Source organism: Anomaloglossus baeobatrachus, chromosome 3 (genome assembly GCF_048569485.1).
Source record: "Anomaloglossus baeobatrachus isolate aAnoBae1 chromosome 3, aAnoBae1.hap1, whole genome shotgun sequence".
NCBI lineage: Eukaryota > Metazoa > Chordata > Amphibia > Anura > Aromobatidae > Anomaloglossus > Anomaloglossus baeobatrachus.
In genome coordinates, this window is record NC_134355.1 from 666,631,390 (window position 1) to 666,651,873 (window position 20,484).

The window sequence follows — 20,484 nt, forward strand, 5'->3', positions numbered from 1 at the left end:
TAGTGCAAAGACATTTGCAGAGCACGTCTGCCTGCATTGCACACTACAACTAATTATAACTAAGCCATTATACTAGCAAACACTCAGTGTACCTAGTGGCATCCTATACGTGGCTATTGGACTTTGCTATAGTCCCACTAGTGCCAAGACATTTGCAGAGCGCATCTGCCTGCGTTGCACACTCCAACTAATTATAACTAAGCCATTATACTAGCAAACACTCAGTGTACCTAGTGGCATCCTATACGTGGCTATTGGACTTTGCTATAGTCCCACTAGTGCCAAGACATTTGCAGAGCGCATCTGCCTGCGTTGCACACTCCAACTAATTATAACTAAGCCATTATACTAGCAAACACTCAGTGTACCTAGTGGCATCCTATACGTGGCTATTGGACTTTGCTATAGTCCCACTAGTGCCAAGACATTTGCAGAGCGCATCTGCCTGCGTTGCACACTCCAACTAATTATAACTAAGCCATTATACTAGCAAACACTTAGTGTACCTAGTGGCATCCTATACGTGGCTATTGGACTTTGCTTTAGTCCCACTAGTGCCAAGACATTTGCAGAACGCATCTGCCTGCGTTGCACACTCCAACTAATTATAACTAAGCCATTATACTAGCACACACTCAGTGTACCTAGTGGCATCCTATACGTGGCTATTGGACTTTGCTATAGTCCCACTAGTGCCAAGACATTTGCAGAGCGCATCTGCCTGCGTTCCACACTCCAACTAATTATAACTAAGCCATTATACTAGCACACACTCAGTGTACCTAGTGGCATCCTATACGTGGCTATTGGACTTTGCTGTAGTCCCACTAGTGCCAAGACATTTGCAGAGCGCATCTGCCTGCGTTGCACACTCCAACTAATTATAACTAAGCCATTATACTAGCAAACACTTAGTGTACCTAGTGGCATCCTATACGTGGCTATTGGACTTTGCTATAGTCCCACTAGTGCCAAGACATTTGCAGAGCGCATCTGCCTGCGTTGCACACTCCAACTAATTATAACTAAGCCATTATACTAGCACACACTCAGTGTACCTAGTGGCATCCTATACGTGGCTATTGGACTTTGCTATAGTCCCACTAGTGCCAAGACATTTGCAGAGCGCATCTGCCTGCGTTGCACACTCCAACTAATTATAACTAAGCCATTATACTAGCAAACACTTAGTGTACCTAGTGGCATTCTATACGTGGCTATTGGACTTTGCTATAGTCCCACTAGTGCCAAGACATTTGCAGAGCGCATCTGCCTGCGTTGCACACTCCAACTAATTATAACTAAGCCATTATACTAGCACACACTCAGTGTACCTAGTGGCATCCTATACGTGGCTATTGGACTTTGCTATAGTCCCACTACTGCCAAGACATTTGCAGAGCGCATCTGCCTGCGTTGCACACTCCAACTAATTATAACTAAGCCATTATACTAGCAAACACTTAGTGTACCTAGTGGCATCCTATACGTGGCTATTGGACTTTGCTATAGTCCCACTAGTGCCAAGACATTTGCAGAGCGCATCTGCCTGCGTTGCAGACTCCAACTAATTATAACTAAGCCATTATACTAGCACACACTCAGTGTACCTAGTGGCATCCTATACGTGGCTATTGGACTTTGCTATAGTCCCACTAGTGCCAAGACATTTGCAGAGCGCATCTGCCTGCGTTGCACACTCCAACTAATTATAACTAAGCCATTATACTAGCAAACACTTAGTGTACCTAGTGGCATCCTATACGTGGCTATTGGACTTTGCTATAGTCCCACTAGTGCCAAGACATTTGCAGAGCGCATCTGCCTGCGTTGCACACTCCAACTAATTATAACTAAGCCATTATACTAGCACACACTCAGTGTACCTAGTGGCATCCTATACGTGGCTATTGGACTTTGCTATAGTCCCACTAGTGCCAAGACATTTGCAGAGCGCATCTGCCTGCGTTGCACACTCCAACTAATTATAACTAAGCCATTATACTAGCAAACACTTAGTGTACCTAGTGGCATCCTATACGTGGCTATTGGACTTTGCTATAGTCCCACTAGTGCCAAGACATTTGCAGAGCGCATCTGCCTGCGTTGCACACTCCAACTAATTATAACTAAGCCATTATTCTAGCACACACTCAGTGTACCTAGTGGCATCCTATACGTGGCTATTGGACTTTGCTATAGTCCCACTAGTGCCAAGACATTTGCAGAGCGCATCTGCCTGCGTTGCACACTCCAACTAATTATAACTAAGCCATTATACTAGCACACACTCAGTGTACCTAGTGGCATCCTATACGTGGCTATTGGACTTTGCTATAGTCCCACTAGTGCCAAGACATTTGCAGAGCGCATCTGCCTGCGTTGCAAACTCCAACTAATTATAACTAAGCCATTATACTAGCACACACTCAGTGTACCTAGTGGCATCCTATACGTGGCTATTGGACTTTGCTATAGTCCCACTAGTGCCAAGACATTTGCAGAGCGCATCTGCCTGCGTTGCACACTCCAACTAATTATAACTAAGCCATTATACTAGCACACACTCAGTGTACCTAGTGGCATCCTATACGTGGCTATTGGACTTTGCTATAGTCCCACTAGTGCCAAGACATTTGCAGAGCGCATCTGCCTGCGTTGCACACTCCAACTAATTATAACTAAGCCATTATACTAGCACACACTCAGTGTACCTAGTGGCATCCTATACGTGGCTATTGGACTTTGCTATAGTCCCACTAGTGCCAAGACATTTGCAGAGCGCATCTGCCTGCGTTGCACACTCCAACTAATTATAACTAAGCCATTATACTAGCACACACTCAGTGTACCTAGTGGCATCCTATACGTGGCTATTGGACTTTGCTATAGTCCCACTAGTGCCAAGACATTTGCAGCACGTCTGCCTGCGTTGCACACTCCAACTAATTATAACTAAGTTACATTGTCAGGGATATTTATTCTTTATTATTCTGCTGTTAATAAAGCTAGACCACCACTGCAATCTACACCACCTCTCAATTTTTACTACCACATTTTCAGTCCACAATCTTGTCGCAATCAACATGAGTGGCAAAATGACAGATGCTGGTGGAAAGGGGAAGAGGCGTGGTGGAAAAGGCAAAAAAGGTTTTGTCAGTGGGGAAGGTGGCAAAGCTCCATTATCATCTGCTGCAGATAGACCATCTACTAGCAAAAGTAAGATGTCTACTACTTATTGTGGACAATCCGATGTGCTCCCTTTTTTACGGACACGAACAAGAGGAACAAAGGTAGATGATGGGCAAAAAAGGAAAATGCTTGAATGGATCTCAAGTGGTCCAACAAGTGCCCTCTCAGCCACTTCAAGTACCGCATCCAAAAAACACCAGTCCTCTGAGTTGTCATCCCAATCACACTTGATTTCTCCCAGCTCTGAAGTCTCCATCAGCCCTGCACAGTATGGTGGAACTGAGATGGCTGAGTCTGCAGAGCTGTTCAGTCACACTATAGCCTGGGAATCAGAGGTCTGCTCCCAAGCTACAGTGAGTACAGAACAGGAAATGGTCTGCAGTGATGCCCAGAACCCTTGTGACTCTGATTCAGGCCGTGAGGACCAAGTTTCTGAGCATAATGTTGACCCTTTGTCACAAACTGTAACACCTGTGGTTATAGACAATGAGGAACATACTGATGAAGATGAGACGCAGATACCCGATTGGGATGACAACTTAAATATTCGGTCAGGGCAAGAAGAGGCTCGGTCTGAGGGGGAGGGGAGTGCAAACACAACAATTGATGATGACGTTCTAGATCCCACCTACTGTCAACCCCCAGTCAGGCACTCGAGGAGGTCAACAGAGGCGGTGGAGGAGGATGCAACCGACGACGAAGTTACCTTGCGCCTTCCTGGACAGAGTCGGAGCACTGGTAGCACGTCTACAACTGCATCCTCAGCCACCACTCTGCCTATGAGCATTATTCGGGGTGGATCAACAGGTCGCCTGGCCTCTAAGCCTTGCCTAGCCTGGTCCTTTTTTCACATCGAAAAAGCTCGCCCAACTCATGTGATATGTAACATTTGTCATGATTCTGTTAGTAGAGGTCAAAACCTCAGCAGTTTGACAACTTCTTCCATGAATCGTCACATGACTAAATATCATAAGTCCCGGTGGGAAGCTCACCGTGCTGCAATGCGGCCTAGCGGAGCGAACCATCCACCGCCCGCCCCTTCCAGTGCATCCGCGCGCTCTTCATCTTCTAGGACTGTGGGGACAGCTGTCACACCTGTTTTTCCACGCAAAACTTCCACCACTGTAACCGCAACAGGCAGTTTGCTTGTAAGGTCGTCAGTTGGTTTGGAAGGGGAAACAAGTGAGTGTGTACAGCTCTCTCAGACATCGATAGCACCAACGTTGGATGAAGGCAACATCATGTCTCCGCCTGCACTTTCCTCACAAACCTGCATTTTTCCAGGGACACCCTACTCAACACCGTCTACACACAGCAGCCAGATCTCTGTCCCTCAGATGTGGTCAAATAAAAGGCCACTTCCTCCGACCCATGACAAAGCTAAGAGGTTGACTCTATCCCTCTGTAAGCTGTTGGCTACCGAAATGCTGCCTTTCCGCCTAGTGGACACACAGGATTTTAGAGACCTTATGTCTGTCGCTGTGCCCCAGTACCAGATGCCTAGTCGCCACTACTTCTCTAAGAAAGGTGTGCCCGCGCTACACCAGCATGTCGCACACAACATCACCGCTTCCTTGAGAAACTCTGTGTGTGAACGGGTGCATTTCACCACCGATACTTGGACCAGTAAGCATGGACAGGGACGTTACATGTCGCTGACTGGGCACTGGGTAACTATGGTGATAGATGGTGAAGGGTCTGCTGCACAAGTCTTGCCGTCCCCACGACTTGTGTGTCAATCCTCTGTCTGTCCAAGTTCCGCCACTGCTTCTGCATCCTCCACCTCATCTGGGTCCTCCACCTCCGCCCCAAGCCTGCCTGGTCAGGCCACCAGCGTTCTCACTGCGCAGCAGGAATCACGCACCCCTCATTACTATGCTGGCAGCAGAGCGCAACGGCATCAGGCGGTCTTTAGCTTGACATGTCTTGGTAATAAGAGTCACACAGCTGAGGAGTTGTGGTCAGCTCTGCGGTCCGAGTTTAATAAATGGTTGTCTCCACTCAACCTGCAGCCTGGTAAGGCCGTGTGCGACAATGCTGCAAACCTGGGTGCGGCCCTTCGCCTGGGCAAGGTGACACACGTACCTTGTATGGCTCACGTGTTGAACCTTGTCGTGCAGCAATTTTTAACACACTATCCCGGCCTAGATGGCCTTCTGAACAGGGCACGAAAACTGTCTGCTCACTTCCGCCGTTCAAGCGCCGCAGCTGAGCGACTTGCATCGCTCCAGAAGTCTTTCGGCCTGCCGGTTCATCGCCTGAAATGCGATGTGGCGACACGCTGGAATTCAACTCTCCACATGTTACAGCGACTGTGGCAGCACCGCAGAGCCCTGGTGCAATACGTCATGACGTATAGCCTGGGCCAACGAGATGCAGAGGTGGGGCAGATCACCCTGATGGAGTGGTCTCAGATCAAGGACCTATGCACCCTTCTGCACAGTTTCGACATGGCGACAAATATGTTTAGCGCTGACAATGCCATTATCAGCATGACGATTCCAGTCATTTACATGCTGGAGCACACGCTAAACACTATTCGGAGTCAGGGGGTGGGACAACATGAAGGGGAGGAACTACAGGAGGATTCATATGCGCAAGGGACAACAACATCACCAAGGTCCAGACGTTCATCATCACCAACGCAGCAGGCATGGGACCAAGGGGGACAGGGATCGACAAGGGCGCATAGTAGCAGGCGAAATGTTGAGCAAGGTGCAGGAGAACATGAAGAAATGGAGGACGAACTGTCCATGGACATGGAAGACTCAGCGGATGAGGGAGACCTTGGTCAAATTTCAGTTGAAAGAGGTTGGGGTCAGATGTCAGAGGAAGAAAGAATGGGTAGCACCTCTATGCCACAAACACAGCGTGGACTTGGTCCGCATGGCTGCGCAAGACACATGAGTGCCTTTTTGTTGCACTACCTCCAACATGACAGTCGTATTGTCAAAATTAGAAGTGATGATGACTACTGGATTGCCACACTATTAGATCCCCGGTACAAGTCCAAATTTTGTGACATAATTCCAGCCATAGAAAGGGACGCACGTATGCAGGAGTATCAGCAGAAGCTGTTACTAGATCTTAGCTCGGCTTTTCCACCAAACAACCGTGCAGGTGCAGGGAGTGAATCTCCCAGTTGTAACTTGACAAACATGGGACGGTCTCGTCATCTTCAACAGTCTACCCGTACCAGTAGGACCGTATCTGGTGCCGGTAACAGCAATTTTATGGAATCTTTTCATAATTTTTTTAGACCCTCTTTTGCAAGGCCACCAGAGACAACAAGTCTGACACATAGTCAATGGCTGGAGAGGATGATACAGGAGTATCTCCAAATGAACATCGATGCCATGACTGTGCAACTGGAGCCTTGCTCCTTTTGGGCTTCAAACCTAGAAAAATGGCCAGAGCTCGCAACTTACGCCTTGGAGATTTTGTCGTGTCCAGCTGCCAGCGTTGTCTCTGAACGTGTATTCACTGCTGCTGGGTGTGTGCTGACAGATAAGCGCACGCGTCTGTCCAGTGACAATGTGGACAGACTGACGTTCATCAAAATGAACAAGTCATGGATCCAGAAGGAATTTACTACCCCTGTGTCATCCTGGGGAGAGTAAATGCTTGTTGATTTGGAATGTGCTTGATGCAAATCAAAACATCCTGTTTGCAACTAGGGCACAAGTGCTGCCACTGAATGGGTGGGTGTGTGGGGCCCAATTTTTGGAAAAAAAGGGAGACTCCGCTTGGAGTAACCCTTGCTTACATTGTTTTTAAAAGAAGCCAAGATGAACAGAGCTGGGATCAGGAAAGACTTTGCTACCTACCCTGGTGTCATCCTGGGGACGGTTAATTATGGCGTATTTTTGAATGTGCTTGATGCAAATCTAGCTGTGAAGTGTACAACTGGGGCACAACTGCTGCCACTGAATGGGTGGGTGTGTGGGGCCCAATTTTTGGAAAAAAAGGGAGACTCCGCTTGGAGTAACCCTTGCTTGCTGTGTTTTTAAAAGAAGCCAAGATGAACAGAGCTGGGATCAGGAAAGACTTTGCTATCTATCCCGGTGTCATCCTGGGGACGGATAAGAATGACGTATTTTTGAATGTGCTTGATGCAAATCTAGCTGTGAAGTGTACAACTGGGGCACAACTGCTGCCACTGAATGGGTGGGTGTGTGGGGCCCAATTTTTGGAAAAAAAGGGAGACTCCGCTTGGAGTAACCCTTGCTTGATGTGCTTTTAAAAGAAGCCAAGATGAACAGAGCTGGGATCAGGAAAGACTTTGCTACCTACCCCGGTGTCATCCTGGGGACGGATAAGAATGGCGTATTTTTGAATGTGCTTGATGCAAATGTAGCTGTGAAGTGTACAACTAGGGCACAACTGCTGCCACTGAAGGGGTGGGTGTGTGTGGGGCCCAATTTTTGGAAAAAAGGGAGACTCCGCTTGGAGTAACCCTTGCTTACATTGTTTTTAAAAGAAGCCAAGATGAACAAGTCATGGGTCAGCAAAGACTTTGCTACCTACCCCGGTGTCATCCTGGGGATGGATAAGAATGGCGTATTTTTGAATGTGCTTGATGCAAATGTAGCTGTGAAGTGTACAACTAGGGCACAACTGCTGCCACTGAAGGGGTGGGTGTGTGTGGGGCCCAATTTTTGGAAAAAAGGGAGACTCCGCTTGGAGTAACCCTTGCTTGATGTGTTTTTAAAAGAAGCCAAGATGAACAGAGCTGGGATCAGGAAAGACTTTGCTACCTACCCCGGTGTTATCCTGGGGACGGATAAGAATGGCGTATTTTTGAATGTGCTTGATGCAAATGTAGCTGTGAAGTGTACAACAAGGGCACAACTGCTGCCACTGAAGGGGTGGGTGTGTGTGGGGCCCAATTTTTGGAAAAAAGGGAGACTCCGCTTGGAGTAACCCTTGCTTGCTGTGTTTTTAAAAGAAGCCAAGATGAACAGAGCTGGGATCAGGAAAGACTTTGCTACCTACCCCGGTGTCATCCTGGGGACGGATAAGAATGGCGTATTTTTGAATGTGCTTGATGCAAATGTAGCTGTGAAGTGTACAACTAGGGCACAACTGCTGCCACTGAAGGGGTGGGTGTGTGTGGGGCCCAATTTTTGGAAAAAAGGGAGACTCCGCTTGGAGTAACCCTTGCTTGATGTGTTTTTAAAAGAAGCCAAGATGAACAGAGCTGGGATCAGGAAAGACTTTGCTACCTACCCCGGTGTCATCCTGGGGACGGATAAGAATGGCGTATTTTTGAATGTGCTTGATGCAAATGTAGCTGTGAAGTGTACAACTAGGGCACAACTGCTGCCACTGAAGGGGTGGGTGTGTGTGGGGCCCAATTTTTGGAAAAAAGGGAGACTCCGCTTGGAGTAACCCTTGCTTACATTGTTTTTAAAAGAAGCCAAGATGAACAAGTCATGGGTCAGGAAAGACTTTGCTACCTACCCCGGTGTCATCCTGGGGATGGATAAGAATGGCGTATTTTTGAATGTGCTTGATGCAAATGTAGCTGTGAAGTGTACAACTAGGGCACAACTGCTGCCACTGAAGGGGTGGGTGTGTGTGGGGCCCAATTTTTGGAAAAAAGGGAGACTCCGCTTGGAGTAACCCTTGCTTACATTGTTTTTAAAAGAAGCCAAGATGAACAAGTCATGGGTCAGCAAAGACTTTGCTACCTACCCCGGTGTCATCCTGGGGATGGATAAGAATGGCGTATTTTTGAATGTGCTTGATGCAAATGTAGCTGTGAAGTGTACAACTAGGGCACAACTGCTGCCACTGAAGGGGTGGGTGTGTGTGGGGCCCAATTTTTGGAAAAAAGGGAGACTCCGCTTGGAGTAACCCTTGCTTGATGTGTTTTTAAAAGAAGCCAAGATGAACAGAGCTGGGATCAGGAAAGACTTTGCTACCTACCCCGGTGTCATCCTGGGGACGGATAAGAATGACGTATTTTTGAATGTGCTTGATGCAAATCTAGCTGTGAAGTGTACAACTGGGGCACAACTGCTGCCACTGAATGGGTGGGTGTGTGGGGCCCAATTTTTGGAAAAAAAGGGAGACTCCGCTTGGAGTAACCCTTGCTTGATGTGTTTTTAAAAGAAGCCAAGATGAACAGAGCTGGGATCAGGAAAGACTTTGCTACCTACCCCGGTGTCATCCTGGGGACGGATAAGAATGGCGTATTTTTGAATGTGCTTGATGCAAATGTAGCTGTGAAGTGTACAACTAGGGCAGAACTGCTGCCACTGAAGGGGTGGGTGTGTGTGGGGCCCAATTTTTGGAAAAAAGGGAGACTCCGCTTGGAGTAACCCTTGCTTACATTGTTTTTAAAAGAAGCCAAGATGAACAAGTCATGGGTCAGCAAAGACTTTGCTACCTACCCCGGTGTCATCCTGGGGATGGATAAGAATGGCGTATTTTTGAATGTGCTTGATGCAAATGTAGCTGTGAAGTGTACAACTAGGGCACAACTGCTGCCACTGAAGGGGTGGGTGTGTGTGGGGCCCAATTTTTGGAAAAAAGGGAGACTCCGCTTGGAGTAACCCTTGCTTGATGTGTTTTTAAAAGAAGCCAAGATGAACAGAGCTGGGATCAGGAAAGACTTTGCTACCTACCCCGGTGTCATCCTGGGGACGGATAAGAATGACGTATTTTTGAATGTGCTTGATGCAAATCTAGCTGTGAAGTGTACAACTAGGGCACAACTGCTGCCACTGAAGGGGTGGGTGTGTGTGGGGCCCAATTTTTGGAAAAAAGGGAGACTCCGCTTGGAGTCACCTTGCGGTGTTTTACATGATTTTAGAAGGGCGTGCCATGCCTATATCTGTGTGTCCTCCTCTTTTTCCTTGTCCAGCTGTTTTGTTTTCGCATGAGTATATGTCCTTGTCACTTTCCAATGTGTTTGAGTTGTTTGTCACCTTTAGGACACCTTTGAGGGTGTTTTCTAGGTGTTTTTCTGTGTTTGTGATTGCCTGCCATTGTTTCCTATGCAGTTCGAGTTCGGTTTTTCGAACGTTCGACGAACCGAACTCGAACGGGAGGTCCGTTCGGCGAACCAACCTCGAGCCGAACCGCGACCGGTTCGCTCATCTCTACTGCTGACTGACGTGTATTATACACTACACTTGTGCGTTATATAATAGTTTGGGAGAAACGCACACAAGTGCACCTGTACGCTGCCACCGACAGGCACACACGTGCGGTTTTTAAATGCAAGCACGGACGCACTAAGAACTTAACAGGTTTTTAGGATCGACAATTGCTGAGAAGTCTGACACTATCAGGACTGTTTTAGACTGTGTACACCAGCCCCAGATATGATGAAGGCTGGTATACGGTCACCACTAGGAATGGCTATATACCCTGCCTGCCTGCCTGCCTGCCTGTATACTGCTACAATAGTCCTGACAAGGACTCTTTTGGTCACTAGCCTGTATTCCAACCTGGCTATACCCTGCCTGTATACAGCAACAATAGTCCTGAGAAGGACTCTGCTACTGTACTCCGACCTGGCTATACCCTGCCTGCCTGTATACAACTAGAATAGTCCTGAGAAGGACTTTTGGTCACACTGTTTGCAGCCCTGCTACGGAAATAGCTATAAAGGGCCGCAAACCTTTCCCTGAAGCAGCGACCCTCTCCCTGCACTGACTGTCTGGATAGCTGTGAGCAGAGCACAGCGCGCCTGCCGGTATAAAGGCTCGGTCACGCTGTGCAGGCCGGCCAATCACTGCAATTCCACAACTAACAGGGCTGTGGCATTGCAGTGGTCTTCCAGCCAATCCCTGCATGAGGGCTGGCTCTCAAAAGAGCGCCAACATGCAGGGATGAAGACCACGAGTACAGCACGAGTATCGCGAGATTACTCGGTCCCCGCCGAGTAGAACAAGTACAGTGATACTCGTGCAAGTACCGAGTAGTAACAAGCATGCTCGCTCATCACTAGTAGGCATTCAAAGGTTGTGGGTTCGAGTCCCGCCAGAGTCAGCTTTTGTTTGGTGTCTGATGCGAAAGTCCTATATAATACCCATAAGATAATAAAGAGTAGGAAATGATCTAATATATGATTTATTATTATCCTTTAGAGCATTTTTGTAGAATTCAAAAATCACTAGGGCTCCCCTTTCTAGAAAAGACTAAGAAGGCAACCCAGTTTTGTGAAATTTTAAAATGCTGCTTTTCCATCCTGTTTTGAAATTCATTCTTCATGTAGATTTGTTATGTGTGTCTAGAACACAGAGAGAGTCGAGAAAATGCTAACGCTGAGTTTTTCTCTGCTGGTTCTAAAATTATTGAACATCTTGATGTTATATTTTAGAATACCTGAATTTCCAAATGTAAATCAGATTTTAAAATGATCAAAGAAAAGAATGTAGAGGAAGCTGCTAAAAAAAACCCTCTTTAGCACAAAGTGGCGAATGTAAATGTCTAGATAAGATAAAGATTCAAAGATTGGAGGCTTGTTTTAATTGGAGAAGAGTTTTGTATCTAAAGAATTTAAACCTTTATCCATTATCTTCAGTATTCTTTAAAAGTGGAATTGAAAAAAACGGAAATATTTTCCAAAAAAGTTTATTTGCCTCCTGAAATCATAATGTATGCCATAAGATATGTCCAGAAAATTGGCTTGAAATTTTTGTCTTTACTAAAATGTAAATATTTTGTGAAAATCTGCTCTCAAATCTTGAAAGATTGCTTTTAGAGTGATTTCCATTTTTACTATTCTTTCTCTTATTAGTTTTAGCCACACTGAAGTTCCAAACAATTTTTTTCAGTTTCAGGCTCTGTGGCGCAATGGATAGCGCATTGGACTTCTGGGAAAGTGTAGGCATTCAAACGTTGTGGGTTCGAGTCCCGCGAGAGTCAGCTTTTGTTTGGTGTCTGATGCGAAAGTCCTATATAATACCCATAAGATAATAAAGAGTAAGAAATGATCTAATATATGATTTATTATTATCCTTTAGAGCATTTTTGTAGAATTCAAAAATCGCTAGGGCTCCCCTTTCTAGAAAAGACTAAGAAGGCAACCCAGTTTTGTGAACTTTTAAAATGCTGCTTTTCCATCCTGTGTTAAATTTCATTCTTCATGTAGATTTGTTATGTGTGTCTAGAACACAGAGAGAGTCGAGAAAATGCTAACGCTGAGTTTTTCTCTGCTGGTTCTAAACCTTTGAATGCCTACATTTTCCTAGAATTCCAATGCGCTATCCATTGCGCCACAGAGCCTGAAACTGAAAAAAATTGTTTGGAACTTCAGTGTGGCTAAAACTAATAAGAGAAAGAATAGTAAAAATGGAAATTACTCTAAAAGCAATCTTTCAAGATTTGAGAGCAGATTTTCACAAAATGTTTACATTTTAGTAAAGACAAAAATTCCAAGCCCATTTTCTGGACATATCTTATGGCATACATTATGATTTCAGGAGGCAAATAAACTTTTTTGGAAAATATTTCAGTTTTTTTCAATTCCACTTTTAAAGAATACTGAAGATAATGGATAAAGGTTTAAATTCTTTAGATACAAAACTCTTCTCCAATTAAAACAAGCTCCTAATATAATATAAACAAGTCCTATATAATACCCATAAGATAATAAAGAGTAAGAAATGATCTAATATATGATTTATTGTTATCCTTTAGAGCATTTTTGTAGAATTCAAAGTTCGCTAGGGCTCCACTTTCTAGAAAAGACTAAGAAGGCAACCCAGTTTTGTGAACTTTTAAAATGCTGCTTTTCCATCCTGTTTTGAAATTCATTCTTCATGTAGATTTGTTATGTGTGTCTAGAACACAGAGAGAGTCGAGAAAATGCTAACGCTGAGTTTTTCTCTGCTGGTTCTAAAATTATTGAACATCTTGATGTTATATTTTAGAATACCTGAATTTCCAAATGTAAATCAGATTTTAAAATGATCAAAGAAAAGAATGTAGAGGAAGCTGCTAAAAAAACACTCTTTAGCACAAAGTGGCGAATGTAAATGTCTAGATAAGATAAAGATTCAAAGATTGGAGGCTTGTTTTAATTGGAGAAGAGTTTTGTATCTAAAGAATTTAAACCTTTATCCATTATCTTCAGTATTCTTTAAAAGTGGAATTGAAAAAAACGGAAATATTTTCCAAAAAAGTTTATTTGCATCCTGAAATCATAATGTATGCCATAAGATATGTCCAGAAAATTGGCTTGAAATTTTTGTCTTTACTAAAATGTAAATATTTTGTGAAAATCTGCTCTCAAATCTTGAAAGATTGATTTTAGAGTGATTTCCATTTTTACTATTATTTATCTTATTAGTTTTAGCCACACTGAAGTTCCAAACAATTTTTTTCAGTTTCAGGCTCTGTGGCACAATGGAAAGTGTAGTCATTCAAAGGTTGTGGGTTCGAGTCCCGCCAGAGTCAGCTTTTGTTTGGTGTCTGATGCGAAAGTCCTATATAATACCCATAAGATAATAAAGAGTAAGAAATGATCTAATATATGATTTATTATTATCCTTTAGAGCATTTTTGTAGAATTCAAAAATCGCTAGGGCTCCCCTTTCTAGAAAAGACTAAGAAGGCAAGCCAGTTTTGTGAACTTTTAAATGCTGCTTTTCCATCCTGTTTTGAAATTCATTCTTCATGTAGATTTGTTATGTGTGTCTAGAACACAGAAAGAGTCGAGAAAATGCTAACGCTGAGTTTTTCTCTACTGGTTCTAAACCTTTGAATACCTACACTTTCCTAGAAGTCCAATGTGCTATCCATTGCACCACAGAGCCTGAAAGTGAAAAAAATTGTTTGGAACTTCAGTGTGGCTAAAACTAATAAGAGAGAGAATAGTAAAAATGGAAATCACTCTAAAAGCAATCTTTCAAGATTTGAGAGCAGATTTTCACAAAATATTTACATTTTAGTAAAGACAAAAATTTCAAGCCAATTTTCTGGACATATCTTATGGCATACATTATGATTTCAGGATGCAAATAAAATTTTTGGAAAATATTTCCGTTTTTTTCAATTCCACTTTTAAAGAATACTGAAGATAATGGATAAAGGTTTAAATTCTTTAGATACAAAACTCTTCTCCAAATAAAACAAGCTCCTAATATAATATAAACAAGTCCTATATAATACCCATAAGATAATAAAGAGTAAGAAATGATCTAATATATGATTTATTATTATCCTTTAGAGCATTTTTGTAGAATTCAAAAATCGCTAGGGTTCCCCTATCTAGAAAAGACTAAGAAGGCAACCCAGTTATGTGAACTTTTAAAATACTGCTTTTCCATCCTGTTTTGAAATTCATTCTTCATGTAGATTTGTTATGTGTGTCTAGAACACAGAGAGAGTCGAGAAAATGCTAACGCTGAGTTTTTCTCTGCTGGTTCTAAAATTATTGAACATCTTGATGTTATATTTTAGAATACCTGAATTTCCAAATGTAAATCAGATTTTAAAATGATCAAAGAAAAGAATGTAGAGGAAGCTGCTAAAAAAACACTCTTTAGCACAAAGTGGCGAATGTAAATGTCTAGATAAGATAAAGATTCAAAGATTGGAGGCTTGTTTTAATTGGAGAAGAGTTTTGTATCTAAAGAATTTAAACCTTTATCTACTATCTTCAGTATTCTTTAAAAGTGGAATTGAAAAAAACGGAAATATTTTCCAAAAAAGTTTATTTGCCTCCTGAAATCATAATGTATGCCATAAGATATGTCCAGAAAATTGGCTTGAAATTTTTGTCTTTACTAAAATGTAAATATTTTGTGAAAATCTGCTCTCAAATCTTGAAAGATTGCTTTTAGAGTGATTTCCATTTTTACTATTCTTTCTCTTATTAGTTTTAGCCACACTGAAGTTCCAAACAATTTTTTTCAGTTTCTGGCTCTGTGGCGCAATGGATAGCGCATTGGACTTCTAGGAAAGTGTAAACATTCAAAGGTTGTGGGTTCGAGTCCTGCCAGAGTCAGCTTTTGTTTGGTGTCTGATGCGAAAGTCCTATATAATACCCATAAGATAATAAAGAGTAAGAAATGATCTAATATATGATTTATTATTATCCTTTAGAGCATTTTTGTAGAATTCAAAAATCGCTAGGGCTCCCCTTTCTAGAGAAGACTAAGAAGGCAACCCAGTTTTGTGAACTTTTAAAATGCTGCTTTTCCATCCTGTTTTGAAATTCATTCTTCATGTAGATTTGTTATGTGTGTCTAGAACACAGAGAGAGTCGAGAAAATGCTAACGCTGAGTTTTTCTCTGCTGGTTCTTAACCTTTGAATGCCTACACTTTCCTAGAAGTCCAATGCGCTATCCATTGCGCCACAGAGCCTGAAACTGAAAAAAATTGTGTGGAACTTCAGTGTGGCTAAAACTAATAAGAGAAAGAATAGTAAAAATGGAAATCACTCTAAAAGCAATCTTTCAAGATTTGAGAGCAGATTTTCACAAAATATTTACATTTTAGTAAAGACAAAAATTTCAAGCCAATTTTCTGGACATATCTTATGGCATACATTATGATTTCAGGAGGCAAATAAACTTTTTTGGAAAATATTTCCGTTTTTTTCAATTCCACTTTTAAAGAATACTGAAGATAATGGATAAAGGTTTAAATTCTTTAGATACAAAACTCTTCTCCAATTAAAACAAGCTCCTAATATAATATAAACAAGTCCTATATAATACCCATAAGATAATAAAGAGTAAGAAATGATCTAATATATGATTTATTATTATCCTTTAGAGCATTTTTGTAGAATTCAAAAATCGCTAGGGCTCCCCATTCTAGAAAAAACTAAGAAGGCAACCCAGTTTTGTGAACTTTTAAAATGCCGCTTTTTTGTCCTGTTTTGAAATTCATTCTTCATGTAGATTTGTTATGTGTGTCTAAAACACAGAGAGAGTCGAGAAAATGCTAACGCTGAGTTTTTCTCTGCTGGTTCTAAAATTATTGAACATCTTGATGTTATATTTTAGAATACCTGAATTTCCAAATGTAAATCAGATTTTAAAATGATCAAAGAAAAGAATGTAGAGGAAGCTGCTAAAAAAACACTCTTTAGCACAAAGTGGCGAATGTAAATGTCTAGATAAGATAAAGATTCAAAGATTGGAGGCTTGTTTTAATTGGAGAAGAGTTTTGTATCTAAAGAATATAAACCTTTATCCATTATCTTCAGTATTTTTTAAAAGTGGAATTAAAAAAAACGGAAATATTTTCCAAAAAAGTATATTTGCCTCCTGAAATCATAATGTATGCCATAAGATATGTCCAGAAAATTGGCTTGAAATTTTTGTCTTTACTAAAATGTAAATATTTTGTGAAAATCTGCTCTCAAATCTTGAAAGATTGCTTTTAGAGTGATTTCCATTTTTACTATTCTTTCTCTTATTAGTTTTAGCCACACTGAAGTTCCAAACAATTTTTTTCAGTTTCAAGCTCTGTGGCGCAATGGATAGCGCATTGGACTTCTAGGAAAGCGTTGGAATTCAAAGGTTGTGGGTTCGAGTCCCGCCAGAGTCAGCTTTTGTTTGGTGTCTGATGCGAAAGTCCTTTATAATACCCATAAGATAATAAAGAGTAAGAAATGATCTAATATATGATTTATTTTTATACTGTAGAGCATTTTTGTAGAATTCAAAAATCGCTAGGGCTCCCCTTTCTAGAAAAGACTAAGAAGGCAACCCAGTTTTGTGAACTTTTAAAATGCTGCTTTTCCATCCTGTTTTGAAATTCATTCTTCATGTAGATTTGTTATGTGTGTCTAGAACACAGAGAGAGTCGAGAAAATGCTAACGCTGAGTTTTTCTCTGCTGGTTCTTAACCTTTGAATGCCTACACTTTCCTAGAAGTCCAATGCGCTATCCATTGCGCCACAGAGCCTGAAACTGAAAAAAATTGTGTGGAACTTCAGTGTGGCTAAAACTAATAAGAGAAAGAATAGTAAAAATGGAAATCACTCTAAAAGCAATCTTTCAAGATTTGAGAGCAGATTTTCACAAAATATTTACATTTTAGTAAAGACAAAAATTTCAAGCCAATTTTCTGGACATATCTTATGGCATACATTATGATTTCAGGAGGCAAATAAACTTTTTTGGAAAATATTTCCGTTTTTTTCAATTCCACTTTTAAAGAATACTGAAGATAATGGATAAAGGTTTAAATTCTTTAGATACAAAACTCTTCTCCAATTAAAACAAGCTCCTAATATAATATAAACAAGTCCTATATAATACCCATAAGATAATAAAGAGTAAGAAATGATCTAATATATGATTTATTATTATCCTTTAGAGCATTTTTGTACAATTCAAAAATCGCTAGGGCTCCCCATTCTAGAAAAAACTAAGAAGGCAACCCAGTTTTGTGAACTTTTAAAATGCCGCTTTTTTGTCCTGTTTTGAAATTCATTCTTCATGTAGATTTGTTATGTGTGTCTAAAACACAGAGAGAGTCGAGAAAATGCTAACGCTGAGTTTTTCTCTGCTGGTTCTAAAACTATTGAACATCTTGATGTTATATTTTAGAATACCTGATTTTCCAAATGTAAATCAGATTTTAAAATGATCAAAGAAAAGAATGTAGAGGAAGCTGCTAAAAAAACACTCTTTAGCACAAAGTGGCGAATGTAAGTGTCTAGATAAGATAAAGATTCAAAGATTGGAGGCTTGTTTTAATTAGAGAAGAGTTTCAGGCTCTGTGGCGCAATGGATAGCGCATTGGACTTCTAGGAAAGTGTAGGCATTCAAATGTTGTGGGTTCGCATCCCGCCAGAGTCAGCTTTTGTTTGGTGTCTGATGCGAAAGTCATATATAATACCCATAAGATAATAAAGAGTAAGAAATGATCTAATATATGATTTATTTTATCCTTTAGAGCATTTTTGTAGAATTCAAAGTTCGCTAGGGCTCCCCTTTCTAGAAAAGACTAAGAAGGCAACCCAGTTTTGTGAACTTTTAAAATGCTGCTTTTCCATCCTGTTTTAAAATTCATTCTTCATGTAGATTTGTTATGTGTGTCTAGAACACAGAGAGAATCGAGAAAATGCTAACACTGAGTTTTTCTCTGCTGGTTCTAAAATTATTGAACATCTTGATGTTATATTTTAGAATACCTGAATTTCCAAATGTAAATCAGATTTTAAAATGATCAAAGAAAAGAATGTAGAGGAAGCTGCTAAAAAAACACTCTTTAGCACAAAGTGGCGAATTTAAATGTCTAGATAAGATAAAGATTCAAAGATTGGAGGCTTGTTTTAATTGGAGAAGAGATTTGTATCTAAAGAATTTAAACCTTTATCCATTATCTTCAGTATTCTTTAAAAGTGGAATTGAAAAAAACGGAAATATTTTCCAAAAAAGTTTATTTGCCTCCTGAAATCATAATGTATGCCATAAGATATGTCCAGAAAATTGGCTTGAAATTTTTGTCTTTACTAAAATGTAAATATTTTGTGAAAATCTGCTCTCAAATCTTGAAAGATTGCTTTTAGAGTGATTTCCATTTTTACTATTCTTTCTCTTATTAGTTTTGGCCACACTGAAGTTCCAAACAATTTTTTTCAGTTTCAAGCTCTGTGGCACAATGGATAGCGCATTGGACTTCTAGGAAAGTGTAGGCATTCAAAGGTTGTGGGTTCGAGTCCCGCCAGAGTCAGCTTTTGTTTGGTGTCTGATGCGAAAGTCCTATATAATACCCATAAGATAATAAAGAGTAAGAAATGATCTAATATATGATTTATTTTATCCTTTAGAGCATTTTTGTAGAACTCAAAGTTCGCTAGGGCTCCCCTTTCTAGAAAAGACTAAGAAGGCAACCCAGTTTTGTGAACTTTTAAAATGCTGCTTTTCCATCCTGTTTTAAAATTCATTCTTCATGTAGATTTGTTATGTGTGTCTAGAACACAGAGAGAATCGAGAAAATGCTAACACTGAGTTTTTCTCTGCTGGTTCTAAAATTATTGAACATCTTGATGTTATATTTTAGAATACCTGAATTTCCAAATGTAAATCAGATTTTAAAATGATCAAAGAAAAGAATGTAGAGGAAGCTGCTAAAAAAACACTCTTTAGCACAAAGTGGCGAATGTAGATGTCTAGATAAGATAAAGATTCAAAGATTGGAGGCTTGTTTTAATTGGAGAAGAGTTTTGTATCTAAAGAATTTAAACCTTTATCCATTATCTTCAGTATTCTTTAAAAGTGGAATTGAAAAAAACGGAAATATTTTTAAAAAAGTTTATTTGCCTCCTGAAATCATAATGTATGCCATGAGATATGTCCAGAAAATTGGCTTGAAATTTTTGTCTTTACTAAAATGTAAATATTTTGTGAAAATGTGCTCTCAAATCTTGAAAGATTGCTTTTAGAGTGATTTCCATTTTTACTATTCTTTCTCTTATTAGTTTTAGCCACACTGAAGTTCCAAACAGTTTTTTTCAGTTTCAAGCTCTGTGGCACAATGGATAGTGCATTGGACTTCTAGGAAAGTGTAGGCATTCAAAGGTTGTGGGTTCGAGTCCCGCCAGAGTCAGCTTTTGTTTGGTGTCTGATGCGAAAGTCCTATATAATACCCATAAGATAATAAAGAGTAAGAAATGATCTAATATATTATTTATTATTATCCTTTAGAGCATTTTTGTAGAATTCAAAAATCGCTAGGGCTCCCCTTTCTAGAGAAGACTAGAGATGAGCGAACCGGTCCCGGTTCGGCTCGAGGTCGGCTCGCCGAACGGGGGTCCCGTTCGAGTTCGGTTCGTCGAACGTTCGACGAACCGAACTCGAACGTATAGGCTAGAATGGGAGGCAATCACAAACACATAAAAATGCATGATAAATGTACACAAACAGTTAATAAACATTGCCATAACACTTACCGGTCCTCTCGATCCCTTCTGCACTCTGTCTCCTGCCGCTATTCCATCCGATGATCGCTGAATCCTCCTGTGACCGGCACTGCCAGCAGAGATGCAGGACCTGTGGTGACGTCAGAATAGCCATGTGACCAGTCACGTGGCTATTATCTCATTGGCTACAGACTGGTCACATGACTATGACACGTCATGTAGGACCTGCGAGTGCATCTCTCCGGTACACGGTGCACATATGTGTATCGCCGTGTACCGGCGACATGCTCTAGCACACGGTCGACTCCCCGTTCCGTTAGGGACCGGCTGTCACAGCCGGTCATTAACGGAGATCACCGTTGCCATAGCAACGCAGTTAGCGGTGATGTCACCGCTAACCGCGGCTCCGAGAGCACCGTTGCTATGGTAACGCGTCTGTCAGCGT

The 20,484-nt window shown here is 41.3% G+C and overlaps 6 non-coding genes across 6 annotated transcripts; all 6 read left to right on the forward strand.

Annotated features, from left to right (window-relative positions):
• The first annotated feature begins 11,989 nt into the window (after window positions 1-11,989).
• On the forward strand, window positions 11,990-12,075 carry TRNAR-UCU (transfer RNA arginine (anticodon UCU)). The gene is given in 2 exon segments: window positions 11,990-12,026; window positions 12,040-12,075. It is a non-coding gene; the product is annotated as a tRNA-Arg (tRNA).
• A 2,999-nt stretch (window positions 12,076-15,074) lies between these two features.
• Window positions 15,075-15,160, forward strand: TRNAR-UCU (transfer RNA arginine (anticodon UCU)). The gene is given in 2 exon segments: window positions 15,075-15,111; window positions 15,125-15,160. It is a non-coding gene; the product is annotated as a tRNA-Arg (tRNA).
• Window positions 15,161-16,628: 1,468 nt separating this feature from the next.
• Window positions 16,629-16,714, forward strand: TRNAR-UCU (transfer RNA arginine (anticodon UCU)). Its single transcript is given in 2 exon segments — window positions 16,629-16,665; window positions 16,679-16,714. It is a non-coding gene; the product is annotated as a tRNA-Arg (tRNA).
• A 1,173-nt stretch (window positions 16,715-17,887) lies between these two features.
• On the forward strand, window positions 17,888-17,973 carry TRNAR-UCU (transfer RNA arginine (anticodon UCU)). Its single transcript is given in 2 exon segments — window positions 17,888-17,924; window positions 17,938-17,973. It is a non-coding gene; the product is annotated as a tRNA-Arg (tRNA).
• A 791-nt stretch (window positions 17,974-18,764) lies between these two features.
• Window positions 18,765-18,850, forward strand: TRNAR-UCU (transfer RNA arginine (anticodon UCU)). Its single transcript is given in 2 exon segments — window positions 18,765-18,801; window positions 18,815-18,850. It is a non-coding gene; the product is annotated as a tRNA-Arg (tRNA).
• Window positions 18,851-19,640: 790 nt separating this feature from the next.
• TRNAR-UCU (transfer RNA arginine (anticodon UCU)) lies at window positions 19,641-19,726 on the forward strand. The gene is given in 2 exon segments: window positions 19,641-19,677; window positions 19,691-19,726. It is a non-coding gene; the product is annotated as a tRNA-Arg (tRNA).
• The last annotated feature ends 758 nt before the right edge of the window (window positions 19,727-20,484 follow it).